This window comes from Chrysochloris asiatica, unplaced genomic scaffold, assembly GCF_000296735.1.
Source record: "Chrysochloris asiatica unplaced genomic scaffold, ChrAsi1.0 scaffold00062, whole genome shotgun sequence".
Taxonomy (NCBI): domain Eukaryota; kingdom Metazoa; phylum Chordata; class Mammalia; order Afrosoricida; family Chrysochloridae; genus Chrysochloris; species Chrysochloris asiatica.
In genome coordinates, this window is record NW_006408580.1 from 7,526,166 (window position 1) to 7,533,565 (window position 7,400).

The following is a 7,400-nucleotide window of genomic DNA, read 5'->3' on the forward strand; positions in this document are numbered from 1 at the left end:
ATCTCATTTATTTCTGCTCTTATTTTTATTATTATTTCTTTTCTTTTGGTGACTATAGGTTTCCTCTGTTAGTCAGTTTCTAATTGTTGGAGATGCTATGTTAATATGTTCATTTTGGCTCTTTCTTCTTTTTGGATGTGCGCATTTATCACAATAAATTGTCCTCTCAGGACTGTTTTCGCCCTGTCCCAAAGATTTTGGTGTGTTGTGTTTCATTCTCATTTGTTTCTAGGAACTTTATGAATTCATGTTTAATTTCTTCTTTTACCCAGTCACTTTTCAGCAGGGTGTTGTTTAGTTTCCTCGTATTTGACTTTATTTCCTTAGTCTTCTTGTTGTTGATTTCTTCTTTCATAGCATTGGGATCTGAAAAGATGCTTTGTAGTATTTTGATGTTTGTAAATTTATGGAGGCTTGCTTTGTGATGTAACACATGGTCAATTCTGTAGAATGTTCCATGTGCACTGGAGAAGAAAATATATTGTGTTGTTGTTGGGTTGAATGCTCTGTACATGTCTATGAGGTCAAGTTGTTTAATTGTGCTGTTTAGTTCCCCTTTAAATTTGTCGAGTTTCTTTCTGGTTGTTCTGTCCCTTTTCGAAAGTGATGTATTAAAATCTCCCACTATGATTGTGGATTTATCTATTTCTTCAATTCTAGTAAGATTTGCTTCATATATCTTGGTACTTTTTCATTGGGAGCAGAGATCTTTATTATGGTTATGTTGTCTTGCTCAATTGACCTTTTGATCATGAGGTATTGTCCTTCTTTGTCTCTTATGCTGGTTTTTGACTTAAAGTTTACTTTATTGGAGATTATAATTGCCACTCCTGCTTGTTTATTGTTGCAGTTAGCTTGGTATGGTTTTCTTCCATCCTTTAACTTTTAGTCTGTTTTTGTCTTTGTGTGTAAGGTGTGTCTCTTGCAGGCAGAACATTGAAGGGTTTTGTTTCATAAGTAAAAAGAAAACAATTCATTGGTATTGTAAGACCTTTTAAAAAAGTACATATACAAATCATCACCAAAAAAAGTCCCACTGTCTTTGGATCAACTAAAGATTTCATTATTAGCAGTATCAGGTTCGTCATTGGGATGTTGGCTCTGGATACAGGAGTTGTTCATTCTCAATATCTCACTGGGTATAAAACAAGACATAAGCTTGGGCCTTGTATGCTTTATCCATAGTGCACATGCTTAACTTGGAGTCATTGCAATGTACCCAGAATCCTCCTTCAGAATTATAACAGTAGGTCATATAGTATCCAGAGGCAAATCCTTTGCCATGGTGCACTACTACAGTAGGTAAGTCATATAAAAAGCATTCTGGGTGGAGGGATTTCAGGGAGTTCTGGTGTGGTGTTGTGAGTTAATGCACTGGACTGTAATGCCAGTTTGAACTGCAAGTTTGGCAATTCAAGCTCACCAGCCACTCTTCAGAAACCCTATACAGTGTCGATATGAGTCGGAACCAACTTGACAACACTTAACAACAACAACAACTGCAGCAATAGTGCTTCATGATTAAAATTTCTTCAAAGCCAACATGAACACCACTCTTCTCTCTGTTATTATGTCCTGACCACCTGAAGAGTTTGAAGAGTAGTCTGAGAATCTGAGGTAGGTGGCATATCATAAGCTGTTTCTGGGCCTCTGTGAGTACAACTGGTTTTGAGGAAATCTTTCTACGCTTTATGTTAGTTACACTGGTCACATCACAGATTTTTCCTTCTAAAGCTTTGGTTTCTGTGAATTTGGCCAGCATTTCAGTAACAAGACCTGGCTGGGAAGCAATATCTTTTCCACTGCATTGATACCGCTCTGGAAATTCCAATGACTGGTCTTAGAAAGGTTCTATGGTATTTGATTCATTGGTATTTGATTCATTGTCACATGTAAGACATGTAACCCAAGATGTTGTTCATGAAATATGTTACTCACAACATCCAGAATATGTTTAATAAGTTTTCTTTGAGAAGTAGGGGAAACAGCTAGGAACCTTGTACCAGTTGTCTGTAGTTCATGTTGTATTTTGTCTAAAAGTTCACAAAGAAATTCCTGAGTATCTTGTTGGGCATAACCCCAAAAGTCGGGGATTAGTCTCCATACTGAGTGCAGCATAGCAAATGGTGAGACCAAGGCCCAACTTCCAGACCACATGACTTGAAACAACATATGCAATTCATGACAAAGAGAAATGCATTGTGAACTTGGTTTGCTTGACTAAATAAGTTCCATATTTCTACTTTTTTATGCTCCACCACTTACCTTGGATATTTGGAGGGAATAGAACCTACATCATTTTCTTGGCATTAATTTATTTGAAATAGAGTATCTGTGACTGGTAGATGCTTATAAGAAGCTCTTGTCTGTAGTCACAGCTAGCCATTGGTTCAGATAAAAGTTTAAAATACAAAGCTGAAAAATAAGTAAATGACTCAAAACTTGAAAAACAGAATTCACATAGCAAGTACTTCCCAAATTTCTCAGTTCTGTTACACTAGGAGTTGCTATTGGCCTTCATGTAACTGAGAAGTCAACAGCATTTCTAAATCTTACAAATACTAAGGTAGTTACTACTTTATCTTTTGCTGGTGATGTTCATGGCAGTACTTGTTTTCTACTGCGGTATACTAAGCTAGACCTTGCAAATGTAAACTCTTTCATGGAGGCATAATTTCCAATTCTACTTTAATTTGATACTCTAATTATTGCTGTCTTTTCTTCACTTCTTATTTTTCTACTATTTCTTCCTTAAATTGATCTTGCCTTTTTCTTCCAATGGTTGATTGTTCAAACCAAATTCAAAAGGTTTTATTCATTAGTATCTTTCTCCTGTGCCAAAGAGCAGTATACATTGGATCTCCATTTTGAAGCAGCAATTGGGTGTCATCATGTAAGAAATAAGAATCATCTTGTGTACCCATAGACTGTAAAATTCTTGCATTATGAGTGGTGCTATGATAAGTTGTGAGTTTTGATTGCCCTTAATATACTTTGCAGTATTTTCAGGTCTCCAGTTGCATTATCATTAAGAACATAGTCATCACAAAAGTAACAAAAAAACATACATCTCATTCACCTTCAATGCAAAAGGATGACTGCTATTTGAAAGTGCTTGAGCACATCCTCTTCAATATATCTTTTACAGGCAACATGGGAGAACAGCTAAAGCAAGCCCAAATTGATTCAGTTCTAGTGCAGTTCACACAATGCCAATTCTAGAGTTGAGTATGAAATGATCTTGAGAAAGGTGCAATTGTCCAACATGTTTGCACTTATCCATTGTTAAAATTTATTTAGTGTACATGATAAATACAAGTCTTTGTTCACAGCAGTTGAAGCATCTGAAAACAGGCCATGCCAGAGCGGCCACTTTAGGGCTTCCCCTGACCTTGTTTTGACTGATGGTATTGAGTTTCTCCATTTTTTCTTACCACAGATGTAGTCAATTTGATTTTGATGTATTCCATCTGGCAAGGTCAACATGTATAGTCACCACTTCCATTGTTGAAAAACGGTATTTACTATGAGTAAGTCTCTGACCTTACAAAGTTTTGTCATGTGATCTCCAGTGTCATTTCCATCACCAATTCCATATTTACTGATCTCTTCTTTTTGTTTCCAACTTTTACATTCCAATCACTAGTAATTATAAATGCATCTTGATTGAATGTTTAATCAATTTTAGAATGAAGAAGTTGGTAACATTTCTTCATTGTTAGCTTTGTACCTAAGAAAGAGCCTCAAAATACATATGTCAATCTCTAATAGAATTTAAGAGAGAAATAGACAACAATAATAACTGGATACTTTAATATAGTACTTTCAGTGATTGACAGAACAAATAGAAGAAAAATAAAGACACAGAACTAAACACAATCAGCCAACTTGACCTCACAGATATATAGAGAACCCTCCACCCAACAACATCATAATAAATATTCTTTTCCAGGATACATGGAACACTCTCAAGAATAGACCATATGTCAGGTTACAAAGCAAGTCTTAATACATTATCAAACATTGAAACACTACAAAACATCTTCTCAGATCACAATTCTATAAAAATATAAATCAGCAATAGGAAATACCTTGAAAAGATTAGCTGTTGGGCCTAAGGCTTCAGAACCATATTCTCAGGGGACACCAAGGTCAATTGGCATAGCATAGTTCACAGTCAATTTCTACATTGTACTTTTGTGAGTAGTGACTAGGTTTTAAAAGCTCATAAGTAGTCATCTATGGTGCATCTTACCCAATGCTTCATGGGAGAAAGATGAGGCTTTCTGCTCCTGCAATGATTTACAGCCTTGGAAACTTATACAGGGTAACTGTGAGTAGGAACTGACTTGATAGCACTTAACAATAACATGGTGCAACTATTGGTCTCTCCCTTTCCAGAGGAAAGAAGGGTGATGGAATTCGAATATACATGCAAACAATTATTCCAGTGGATCAATAACATGAACATCAGTCTCCATGATGCTAAAATCAGAACTAGATAGTTCTTGGCTAACACTGCCAACTGAATGAACAGACACTTCTCTAAAGAAGTCTTCCAGGTGGTCAACAAACATAAGAAGAAATATTTGCAATCATTAGGCATTACAGAGATGTAAATCAAAGCAATAATGATATGCTATCTCACCCCAGCATTAACAGCAAATTTAAAACGAACAAAACAAAACAAAACAAAAAACAGGGAACAACAAATGCTGGCAAAGGGTGTGGAGAAATTAGAACCCTCATACATTGCTGGTGGGACTATAAAATGTTGCAAGCATGTTGGAAATTGTATGGTGCTTCCTGGTTTTTGTGAAGTGCTATAGAGCTAGGTCCAACTTATAGTGACCCTATATAGGGTTTCTGTGGAACAGCTGGGGAGTTTGAACTGCCAACCTTGTGGTTCACAGTCCAGTGCTATTCCTACATTGCCACATCATATTTCCATCTCTTTAAGGAAGATATTTCCCTCTACTTTCTATATATTCTAAAGAAATAAGAATTGCATCAGGAATCAATACATTCACAACCATGTTGATTGCAGCACTAATCACAATAGAGTAAAGATGGAAATAACCTAAATGACCATCAATGGAAGAATGGATAAACAAATTTTGGCACATGCACACAATGGATTACTATGTAATGTTAAAGAATAAGAATTAATCTGTGAAACACTTCATAATATGGATGAAACTGGAGGACATTATGTTGAGTGAAATTAGTTAATTACAAAAGGACAAAATTATATAAGATCACTATTGTAAAAAGTAAAAAAAAAAAAAAGGTTTTCACACTAAATGAAATATTCTTTGATGGTTACCAGTGGTGGGACAGGATGGGAGGGCATGGGAGAGTAAATTACTGGTTAGAGGGTAGACACAACTTAACTTGTGTGAAGGAAAGGCAACGTATAATAAGAAGGAGGTCAACAAAAAATGATAGTAGGGGAAGCAAAAAAAAGGAATCAGTTGGCATATTACATTGGGAAATACGCTACAAAAGACCTCTTTAACGTGTTAAAAATCAAAGACATTACCTTGAGGATTAAGCCACTCATGATCCAAAAACATGCAAAAGTTGAACAAAGACCAAACAAAGACTGAAGAGGAATCTATGTATTTGTGTTGGTGCTGTAGAGTAAGCACTGGAATACTAACCTCAAGGTCAGTGATTCAATCCCACCAGTTGGTCCTCAGATAACATACAGGGTTGCTACAGTGCTTAAAAAAATAACAATAAAAAAATGTAGTCGTATTGGTCAAGAATTTTGAATATACCAGGTACTGGCAGAAGAATGAATAAATCTGTCTGCCTGGAGAATATACTGGCTGAATGTTTCTTAGAAGTGAGGATGGGGAGACTTCATCTTGTTTCCTTTGGACCTATTGTCAGGAGGGATCAATTGATGAAACAATTATCATGGTAAAGTAGAGCATCAGAAAAAAAGAGGTAGTTCCTCAATGAAATAGATTGACACACTGGCTGAACCAATGGCTCAATAATAGCAATAAATGTGGGAATGGTTCAAGACTGGTTAACATTTTGTTCTGCTACACAGAGCTGAATCAAAGACACCTAACCATAACATCACCTGAAAACACTCCCATGCTTATTTTCTCCAAACAACGAAACTCTCCTACAAAGTCACTATAAAGCAACATTGATTAAAAACACTAACAACCCACAGATCTCATTAAATTAAAGGCTGGTAGCAAACCCTAATGGCTTGATTCCCTACCTATCCCACTTCTCGCCAATTCATATTCCTTATAACAAAGAGCTCTGGCGGCACTGTATGGTAATCCTTTCAGCTAGCTAGCTAGATAAGATACTTGTAGGCTGAACCCTACTCCAGGTAGCAGAGACTAACCCCATGACTAGATCAATTTATGAGAAGTCTGGATTATGAGAAACATGAACTCAGAACTTGAGGTTTTTGTTTTATTGAGATATTTGTTTCAGGATTCAGATTTCATACCCATTCCATTTAAAGTGCTCACACTTATGACCAAGCCCTACCACATTGCCCATTTTCAGGTTGTAGAATTTTGTCTTAATAAGACAAATAAGATAGAGCTTGTTCCTGTCCAAGAGCTGGCGTCAGACAGATCATTCAGTGCTTTTATTTAGTAGCAAAAACCTTTGCAATGAAATCACTGAACCACTGTGTATATGCAAATACAGGTTGTTGTTAAGTGCCTTAGAATTGATTCTGTATAGGGTTTCCGAGGAGCAACTGGTGAGTTTGAACTGCTGACTTTATGGTTCAAACCGAGCTTGAGGTCCAGTGCTTATCTTACAGTGCCACACCAGAACTCTAGTGAATATGTGTGTCTAGATTGAAAATCTGATTCTTCTATATTCTAGCAATGTGGGGTTACTTAAACAATTTGAGTCTCAGGTTCCTCATCTTTAAAATGAAGCAAATTATACACCCATCTTAGTCTGTGCATTGAGGTTACTGTGAGAGTATAATGTGGAAAACAAATTTGCATTAGTTTCCTGATAATTGACCCATCTCATAAAGACTAATCCTTACTAAGCAGTGTTAAAAATTTTGATGTATAAGTCAGAATTCAAATTGATTGCATATAATGCAATAGCCTAAAATAGTCCATCCTGTTTGATCATCATATTATATTTCTCAAATTATTATAGCAGATTGCTTAGTGGTCTGGAGCTGGCCTTATCACAGTGGATAATAGAATTTTAGTTTTTTTTAAGATTAAGGAGCTCTGGTAGCATGTTGTTGTTGTTGTTAAGTGCCATCGAGTCGGTTCCGACCCATAGCGACCCTGTACAGGGTTTCCGAGGGTGTAAATCTTTATGGGAGTAGAAAGCCTCATCTTTCTCCCACGGAGCAGCTGGTAGTTTCGAACCACTGACCTTAAGGT

General features: G+C 36.4%; 1 pseudogene; it reads right to left on the bottom strand.

Moving 5' to 3' along the window:
- Positions 1 to 1,047: 1,047 nt before the first annotated feature.
- On the bottom strand, positions 1,048 to 3,286 carry LOC102813682 (annotated as a pseudogene).
- Positions 3,287 to 7,400: the final 4,114 nt, after the last annotated feature.